Source organism: Acinonyx jubatus, chromosome B3 (genome assembly GCF_027475565.1).
Source record: "Acinonyx jubatus isolate Ajub_Pintada_27869175 chromosome B3, VMU_Ajub_asm_v1.0, whole genome shotgun sequence".
In the NCBI taxonomy this organism is placed as follows: Eukaryota; Metazoa; Chordata; class Mammalia; order Carnivora; family Felidae; genus Acinonyx; species Acinonyx jubatus.
This window is the reverse complement of record NC_069386.1, coordinates 95441212-95451106: the sequence shown is the minus strand read 5'-3', so window position 1 is coordinate 95451106 and position 9895 is coordinate 95441212.

Sequence of the window (9895 nt, the reverse complement as noted above, 5' to 3'; positions counted from 1 at the left end):
TCCCTCCAGGCCTCCCTCCCTTCCTTCCATTTGCCACAAACAGTAATAATAACTGCTCTTGGGTAGAGAGGGCACCGAAAAGAAGCATTAAATGAGTGCTAATTGAACAAATTAGAACTACAAGGATAACATATAATTGCAAACACAAAACCTTAGCACAGAATTGGAGAGCAAAAAGGAGGGCCATGGTCTTGAGGTCTTGATAAGAAGGGGGCTGGTGCACGTGTCCTTTGTCTCACTGCACCTTAAGAATGATGGTTTGTGACTTATGAGAGATCTATTGCATCTGTGAGTGTCGAAAATCAACCCCATGTGTCAATTTCATTACTGGCTTCATCTAGAATAAGGCTCTGCAGAAGGGTCCAAGGATGCACCTCAAGGAATCTTTGTATCTTCAGATTATTTACGAAATTTGGTATGAGCTTACATTTTCCTGAGGAAATGTCTGCTATTGTCGTCAATGTGACAAGGACCTCTACACCTGAGAAGTTAGAAGCCTGGGTCAAGAACACACCATTGGTGGAGCACCATTCGTTGGCAGCCATGAGGAAAAAGGGCTTCAGAGCAGGTTTTAGGGTTTCAAGTCTCTCTTTGCTCATTTTTTCACTCTGAGCCTTAGTTCCTTCAACTGTAAAATGGGTTGGTAACTTTACCTACTTCACAGCATGGTTGTGAGGAATAAATGGATTAATGCCTGTGATGCAGCAAGCATTCAATTTTAGCGGTGTTCATGTCACAGCTGTTGTTTTTATTGTTTTATTGTTATTATCCAGTGACCTTTGAGTCCCTTACTCCTCTTGTAAATCTCTACTTCCTTTACCCCTCCAGGTTATTATTACCTTAGCATTTGGTCCATGAGCTCAGGGACAGTAACTCCTGACTCTTGCAGCGAAATATCCATGATATTCTTGTATTAAGATTTTTTTAAATTATTATTATTTTTTATGTTTATCTATTTTTTTTTTAACATTTATTTATTTTTAAGACAGAGAGAGACAGAGCATGAACGGGGGAGGGGCAGAGAGAGAAGGAGACACAGAATCGGAAGCAGGCTCCAGGCTCTGAGCCATCAGCCCAGAGCCTGACGCAGGGCTCGAACTCAGGACCGCGAGATCGTGACCCGAGCCGAAGTCGGACGCTCAACAGACTGAGCCACCCAGGCGCCCCTGTGTTTATCTATTTTTGAGAGAGATAGAGAGAGAGAGGGAGAGACAGCACACCGGGGCAGGGGGAGGGGCAGAGAGAGACGGAGACAGAAATGAAAGCTGTCAGAACTCTCAGCCCAGAGCCCGATGGGGGGCTCGAACTCACAAACCCTGAGATATGACCTGAGCCGAAGTCGGACGCTTAACCATCTGAGCCACCCAGGTGCCCCACAAGATTCTTTAGTAGACAGTAATATTCAGATCTATTCCTACTTTCTTACTGCTAATCAATGATGCCCTGAATTGTTCAGGGATGTGCTCTGCATAAATAATGTTTTGCATAATTTTGCATTTTCTGCATAATTCTATTTTGCTGCATAACAATGTGTCCGTTCATTTTTCCCCTTGCTGTGCCCTGGAAAGAAAGAAAGTCATTTTGAAATGGCTGGCAATCTCACAAGTGTTTGCTCGTTAACATTACATCTTTGAAACATTCCCCAGAGGTATGCTAATAGGCAACAAGCAAAACAACAATAAAGAAAATCAAGGGAGGAAAAAATATACACTACTGCAGAACAGATTTGTAGCTTTTAGTGCTTACCAGTCACTCTGCTGCTCAGCCTCGAGCTGCTAATTGTATGTAATTATGAAGTGCCGAACTATGAATGGCCCTGACTGGAAGCTGGGAACACAGAATGAGGCTATATTCAAATGACGCATTGATCTGTGAAGAGTGATATGCTGTTTACAATCTCAGTGAGTTGTTTCCCCCATAGTTTTATGATTCTTCAGATAATATTTCTGGTTGCGGAGAAAACTGAAGAAAAATGGTGCGGGTGAGAGCATCTTCTGCATCAGGAGTTTAGGGAATTGAATAAAAATAAGATCTGTTTTCATTAGCTTGTACCTCAGGACACAGGATTTTCATTTTGATAATTTGGACCTAAATCTTACCACGAATATTATGCAAACACTCTTTAAAGCAAAGGAGGATGCTTGGGATTTGCAAGGGGAGCCAGCAAAGAACCAACAGCTCTAAGTGAGAGAGGCTGTGGGGTCTCAGAGGAAGACAGGGCATTTTGAATTGTCCTTTAAACCTGTCTGAGATGGTTTTGTAATATGGAAGTTTTAAAAATGGCCATGGTGGTATTCCTTGAACTGTAGGTAAACTGAGTACAATTTAGGATAAGCTAAGATTCGGGAAAAATGATAATTGCTCTCCTTTTCATTTAGCTGTTGCTTATTGTATTCTGTAAGCCCTGAAACAGTGTTCTTTAGACTGAGTACACTAGAGAACATTTCCAATCATAAAATAACTAACTATAGGGACTGTAGTCTCTAGGAGACTCTGTGCTTTTATGTTTTTAACAAGGGTTGAGATACTGGATTCTAGAGGCAGAAGTTCAAGCTCTACCCCTTACTAACCACGTAACTTTGCAGCCTTGATCAGCCTGCAGTTGCCTCGGTCTATAAAAGGGATATATTAGCAATGTTTTCTTCCCATCTCACTGAAATAAATGTTCAGAGGATCAAATAAGATGTTTCTGTGAAAGTGGTTTATAAACTATGGTGTTCCATAATTATTAGCTGTTGCTGTAGACCGATCTCTCCTCCTTCTCCTCAGTTGCACAAATTCTCATCCCGCTGATGTAACAACCGCCATTCTTTTTTGTTGATGGCAGAAATTGTGTTAGACGCTGACTATATACAGTCTAAGTCAATTCCTGAAATGATTCTCTGAGGCGGGTACCTTAATTTTCCCCCTACAAATGAGGAGATCGAGGTGCAATAAATTAAGACACTTATTAAGGCCACACAGCTAGAAATGGGGGCAGGGGTGGGGGCAAAGTCTCTATATTTACCTATGTTGATCAGTTAACAAATTACTGGGAGATCCATGTTTAACAGAAATAATAACACTTTAGTAGGTATTTACTATAGTTCTGACAAAGAATTTCTATTTTTGGTTTAATTATTCTTTGTGAGACCGATTACAAACCATGAGCTCTGGCAAACAAGACATAATTGAGCATTGTGATTCTTAGATAATCACTCAAGAAGCTTGTGAAATAGGCAGATTCCAAGGTTCAGTCGTCTGAGATTCTATTTAGGGGGTGTGAGGAAGGGCCTTGGGGTCTCCTTTTTGAATGGAATCTCCCAGGGTTCTCTCAGAGTATTGGGGTGTCTGGGGGCCACAGTAAAGAAACATTGAGAGTCTGGATGTTTGAGTGTCTTGGGAGCAGAATTTGTTCATTTGTGCAATGCTTTTTACTGTTTCCATATAGTTATTTCACTTAAAGAACAGATGATGAGCCTTCTTGAGACATAAGAATATAAGTATAAGCTGATTCATGTGTGGCTCATGCCGAAAGTCATTAAAAAAAAAAATCAAACCTGTGCAATTTTTTTTATTGGCCTTGTAGGAAAGTGATAATTGCTATAAGAAAAAAGTCAAGTAATAAAAAATGAGGAATTATTTGAATTTTTAAGCGTCAAAGATACAGCAAGAAAATTTCCAGTAGCTTTAAGAATTGTTAACTACGTTGTGTCATAACGAGCATTATTAGGGGGAGATTTGTGAAAGTTTTCCTTTTATGAGTAAGGGACATAAACAGATACTTCACAAAAGAAATACATATGGAAGTGTCTTCAGCTCCAATAATAATCAAAGAAATATAACTTAAAGCAACAATTTGTTACTTTTTAACCTAACAAATTGACAAATATTTTTCAAAATGACAAGAGTGTAGGCACTATTTTAAATATTCTACTTATACTGACTGATTTAATAAGCACAATGACCTTATTAGGTACATTATTGTTATCCTCATTTTACAGATGAGGAAACTGAGGCACAGAAATGACATAGGGGCTCTTTGTTCTGACTATGGGAGTAAAAATTGGCATTATCTTTTTATTAGGTAATTTGACACTTTGTCCAAGAGCCTTGAGACACTCACCTACTTTGACCTTGTAATTCCACTTCTAGGAATTTATTCTTTGGAAACAATTAGAGATTCACACAAAAATGTATGCATAAGAATTTCTGGTGGTTTTATATTTAATAGAAAAAATGGAAACAATCCAATGATCCAACAAGAGAGGAATTACTAAGTAACTGATGCCTTGCTTATCCTTATGATGGAACATTAACAGCCATTAAAAATTATGGTTTTCAAAATTACTTGAAGGCATAGGAAAATGTTCATAGTAGACTGTTAAGTTAAAAAAAAAAAGGACTCAAAACCACACGCACAAAACTATGCCAACATAACAAAATGTTAATATAAAACAAATGCTTGGTGGTTACTCTAAGACCTTTGTAGGCCATAAGCACCTTTAAAAATTATATAAAAGAGCCATAAAACCATCATTGTTATTACATAATGGCATTTCATTAATTGCTACTCAGTCTTTTCAGGTTAAGGAAACCTGGCATCTTTGGAGGGGCTGGACCTGCTAATGAGTTATTTTGAACTTCTTTTCCTCACCCCTGCTCTTCTGCTGGGCCTGGGTGGGGATGGAGTATCCATTTTGTCTAGATGACCTGGAGGGGAGGGGCCAGAGGCACAGGGCCTAGGCGCTGCCTTCCTGAAGTTGTGGGGGAAGGCTTGTGCTTGCTTGTCTCGGGAGGCTTTGGAGTCAGCTTGCTGAAGAGATGTGGGTAAAAGGCAGACTCACAAGGTCCTGGGTTTATGCCTCTCATGACTCCCACCTCCCACTTGAGCTTTGTGGTCCCAGAATTGTGGAATTGTTAGGGCGCCTGGGTGGCTCAGTCAGTTGAACTTCCGACTTTGGCTCAGGTCATGATCTCATGGTTCGTAAGTTTGAGCCTGACATGGGGCTTGCTACTGTCAGTGAAGAGCTCACTTCCATCAGCATGGAGCCCACTTTTGTCAGTGTGGAGCCTGCTTGGAATCCTCAGTCCCCCTCTCTCTCTGCCCCTTCCCCGCTGGAGCTCTCTCTCTCAAAAATAAATAAACATTAAAAAAAAAGGAATTATGGGATTGGTAGAGCTGACTCTGCTCAAAGTATAAGAGAAGAAACTGAGCCCAAGCTCATAGCTAGGAGGACCTAGGGCTGGACTCAGCTTCTTGACTCCTAGATCAGGATACTTCGTGTAATACCAAATGGCATCCCTCATTCTAAGATGGGAGGAAGGAACTCAGTGTCTCTGTTGGGAAAGCACTACTGTCTACCTGGGGAAGCTGTCTCAGAAGGTTCTGTGCCTAATGTAGTATTAGTAGATGGGACCTTTGGGAGGCGATTAGTTCATGAGTGTGGAGCCTTCATGAGCGGGATTAGTGTACTTGAAAAAGAGACCCCATAGAGATCCCTCCACCTTCCACCATGAGAGGACAAAGTGAGAAGCGGGCAGTCTGCAACCTGGAGAATGGCTTTCATGTTTCTTTGAATGTATGTCTCTTCTCTGCTAAAATAGGCTTTATAATACTTATAATACATTATAGTGTTCCTGGGTTTGCTAAATAAAACAACAACCACTTGTGTGTAGTGCTTGCTATGTGCTAGGCACTGTTTTAAGCACTTTATTTATATTAACTAATTTAATCATCACAATGACTTTATTAGGTACATATTATTATTATCATCCCCATTTTGCAGATGAGGAAACCGAGGCACGCTGTAGTTCATTGTTCAGGGTTATATCTCTGGAGAATGGTAGTACATGAATTGGAATCCAGGCATTATGGCTCAGATATATATTTATGACACTTTGCTGCCTCAAATCAAATCAAATCAAATCAAATGAAATCAAATCCTTAATGTGAAGTATCTAGTACCTGCATTCTCAATGGGGGTGATGTCTCCCCACATTGGGATAAAGGGGGTAAAAACTGGTTCTGGGTGGGAGAAAAAACTTTTATTCTTTTTTTGTATAGGTATTTAGAAAGACATTCATACAGTACATAAAGAGATATAGAATATATTTGTAGTAATAAAAAATAATGAGGGAAGGGAATGATTAGAAAAGAAATGTCTAAAAAGGCTCTTTGCAGGGTAATAATGTAACAAAGGTTGAGAAACATTGATCCAGTGTGATGCTAGGCTCACGGTAGACTTTTTGTAAATCCTCCTTCCTTTTCCGGTATCCTTTGGTTTGAGAGGAGGAAAGAGTCCGAGTTGATGTGTTCCCCCTCCTGGTGAAGAGTTTTAGTCAGAGTTTAACACAAAGGAGCCAGGAGGTAGAGAGCTAATCTAGCCACTTGACTTACATTGGAAGAGGAAGCAGTGTAGGAGCCAAGGATCTACTGCTCCTCAGATACTGTTTTGAATGCACATTAAGCTTAGTTATTAAGCGGAATCTTTAAAAAAATTATGCAAGATTTCAATGTCACAATCAGTCTGCTATTCAAGAATAGATGAATATTCAAACTTAACAAATACATGGGATAAATAATTTCTGCAGTAAGCATAACATATATCTCGGGTCCCAGGAATAAATGCAAAACAAGCACTGCTCTATAGAGTGTGGAAAAAACCAACCCAGACAAGTTCCTGTGTATGTTTGCAAAAGAAATTATTTTATTTACATATAATGTCTATTTATTTATGTATAAAATCTTATCTTTAAAATAAAAAAAATTAATGCAAAAAATAGCACAATTAAGTACCTCCCACCTTCCTTCTCTGTTTTGGGTAATAAAATTTTAATTATTTTACTCTTTAGGGAGAGTTATTTATTTTAGTTTTGCTTGTCTGGCCACATTAATCCCCTGAATGTTCCATATGATCTGTATAAAATTTATGAATATACTTCCTGTTATGATTTAGAAACCTTATAGAGCATATAGCAACCTTCTTCAAGGATGTTTGAAAATTAAATAAGACCTGCAGAGATGCTCTTTGTCGAAGTGGGTCTTATAGGACTATCTACTTCCCCTTTCTTTCGGTTCTGTTAATGTGCCTCTTGAGTCAAGCATCTCTTACAAGGTACCTGTGGAATCTCACGATGGCTATTAGGGAGCTGAAAACAATTATTTGCCAATAAAAAGCTTTCTTAGTCAACTTTGTCAAAGAGAGCCTGGGCCCCTTTTCAGAGCAAGTGAGCCTCAATTCAGGGTCAAAGAGAGACAGACCCTCTCTACCCCCTGTCCCCTGAGGGGCTGAGAGCTAGGAGAAACTCCAAAACTGGTTCTCACTGCAAAGTGAAATCTTAGTGAATGCTCCCATAGATGGTGTAATTCCCTCCTCTCCCATGTCTAGATAGATACGTGGCAAAGTTATGAAGTAGAAAAATATTGTTTTTGGCTTCCCAGATTCACCCTCCCCCCTGACCATCCCACATTGCCCACCCAAGGCTTGATCTCCCTGCTGCAACAGCCTCAGAGACCATGCCCTCTTTCTCTTCCCAGGGGTTATGATTGCTGCAGTGGGAGAGGGGAGAAAGGAGAGAATAGGGGCTGCCCTCGTGGAAACTTTCTTGTTCTAGATTACATTCTCTAGAGGCTCTGGGTGGGAATCCCAAAACATATGCCGAACAAAAAACGCCTAAGGATTGAGGAAGATTGCTTGGCCCAGTGGGTCCTCATGGATTTTGTGTGGAATCAGAAGGAAGTCATGGCTCTTTGTGAACTGGTGAGGGGTGCTAAAAACATTATCTGATGTTTATGGCAGCTGGTTCTAGCACCGCAGGAGTTATTGCTGGTTTTTATCAACTCCAGCCTCCTTTTATTTGGGAACCAGGGCACGAGCCTCTCAAATCTCTAGAAAACACAATGGATGGAGGGCCCCCGCTGCTGTGCTCTGAAACCCATCCCATGTTTCTTTCTTTCTTTTAAAAAAAATTTTAATTTCAAGTTTATTTTATTTTATCTTTTTTTTGGATTTCTGGAGATATAATTGATATGTAACATTGTGTAAACTTAAGGTGTACAGCATGGTGATTTGACATAAGTACAGATTGCAAAATGATTACCAAACTAAGGTTAGTTAACACTTCTATCACCTTTGTATTTATATAATGACCTTATAATTATCTTTTTTTTATGGTGAGAAAATTTTTCTTTTTATTATTATTTTTATCCTCAAGTTAGTTAATATACAGTGTAGTCTTGGCTTCAAGAGTGGAATCCAATGATTCATCACTTACATATAACACCCAATTCTTATCCCAACAAGTTGAGCAACTTTCAAGTACATGATAGAGTCTTGTTAACTATATCCTGCCAAGGCCGTGCTTTACCTCAGCTGCTCCCAGCCAGTGACTGTTTCTGGGCATCTCTGTGTCAGGGGCTGCCCCAGGGCCTCGGTGAACTCCGGACTGCATTACATCCTAAGTTTCTTCCATTAGATCTTTCCTTCCCTCACTCGGACTCACACTGGCATGGTTCTCTGATGACTCCCAAAGTCTCTTCTGGCTCCCTCCCCATTTTCTCTTGTAGGATTTTCCTCTGAGTAATTTAGTGCATGTTCATCCTGTTTTGGCTTCTGTTTCCTAGAAGATGTACCTCATGATGTGCACTCCGCCGTTTTCCACCTTCTGCCTTTTCTCCACTCCCCTTTCCATCCGCTTCCTGAAAACTCACTCTCAGGAGAGATGTTCTGATATCAGCTATTCTATTTTGAGTTACTTCGGCTAGTCACTCAGAGTAAAAGTCTTTGTCCTTGATAAAGAAACTTGACTCTCCAAAGTCTTTTGGGTGCTGGGGAGATTAGGTCCTGCAGGTGGCGCTCTAACAGCTTGTAAGTAAGGCTGACCCTGGAGGTGATGCCTCCTGAAGGGCTGGTTTTAAGAACTTGCTCCTTGCAAAGTGCAGGAAAGAGAGAATGTTATTCTCTGTACTGAACCCCCCATGTGCTTTAGAACCAGAATTGAGGGAATTTTCTCATTTCCATCCAGGTGTTTAGACTCACCTGGCATAGTTCTGGCTATAGGTTTTCCATGCCCAGAGCTTTCCTCTAATTGTGATCTGCCTCAACCTAGACCCTGTGCGACTCCTGGGTGTTGTTCAGCAAAGTCGTGTGATTGCATCTGTAGATGATTATAGGGGAATGCAAAGCAGGAAAGTAGGATATGTGCCCTAGTTCTCAGATGGGTGCTTGTTCTTTACCAGAAGGCTAACTGAGAGACAGCTTCTACTGGCCCTGCAATCATGCACTTAAGATAAAAATAATAATAGCTAACATCTCTTGAGCATAGGCTATAAGCCTGGTATTGTTTAGTGCTTTACCCATACAGCCTCATTTTAAATCTCCTCATAACCTGGAGAGATGGGGGCTAGTCTATTATCCCATTTTATAGCTGAAAACCTGTAGCTTATAGAGAATGAGTAATTTGTTGAGGGTCACAAACCTAAGAAATGGCTAAACCAGAATTCAGAGCCAGTATGACTAATGGTTGAATTTTACTGCTTCTACTTCTTGCCAAAAACATTAAGCATTGCTGTGTGTCACTTTCTGCATGGTGTTTGCTAATGTTAAACAAGAGCAGCTGAAGATTTTTTGATCTCTTTGTATCTATTTCCTTCCCCTTCCTTCCTTCCTTCCTTCCTTCCTTCCTTCCTTCCTTCCCTCTTTCCTCCTTCCCTCCCTCCCTCCCTCCCTTCCTCCCTCCCTTCCTTCTTTCCTTCCTATTTCCTTTTTTTTTTTTTTCAAAGTCTGAAATGCACTGAAATGCAGTTTCCCAGCACAGCAACATCAAGGGGGCTGCTTCCCCTCAGGAGCTGCTACCTAGGCTGGAGCCCAAGTGCTAGGGTCCTTGACCTGTGGCTGCTCTGACTGGTGATCTG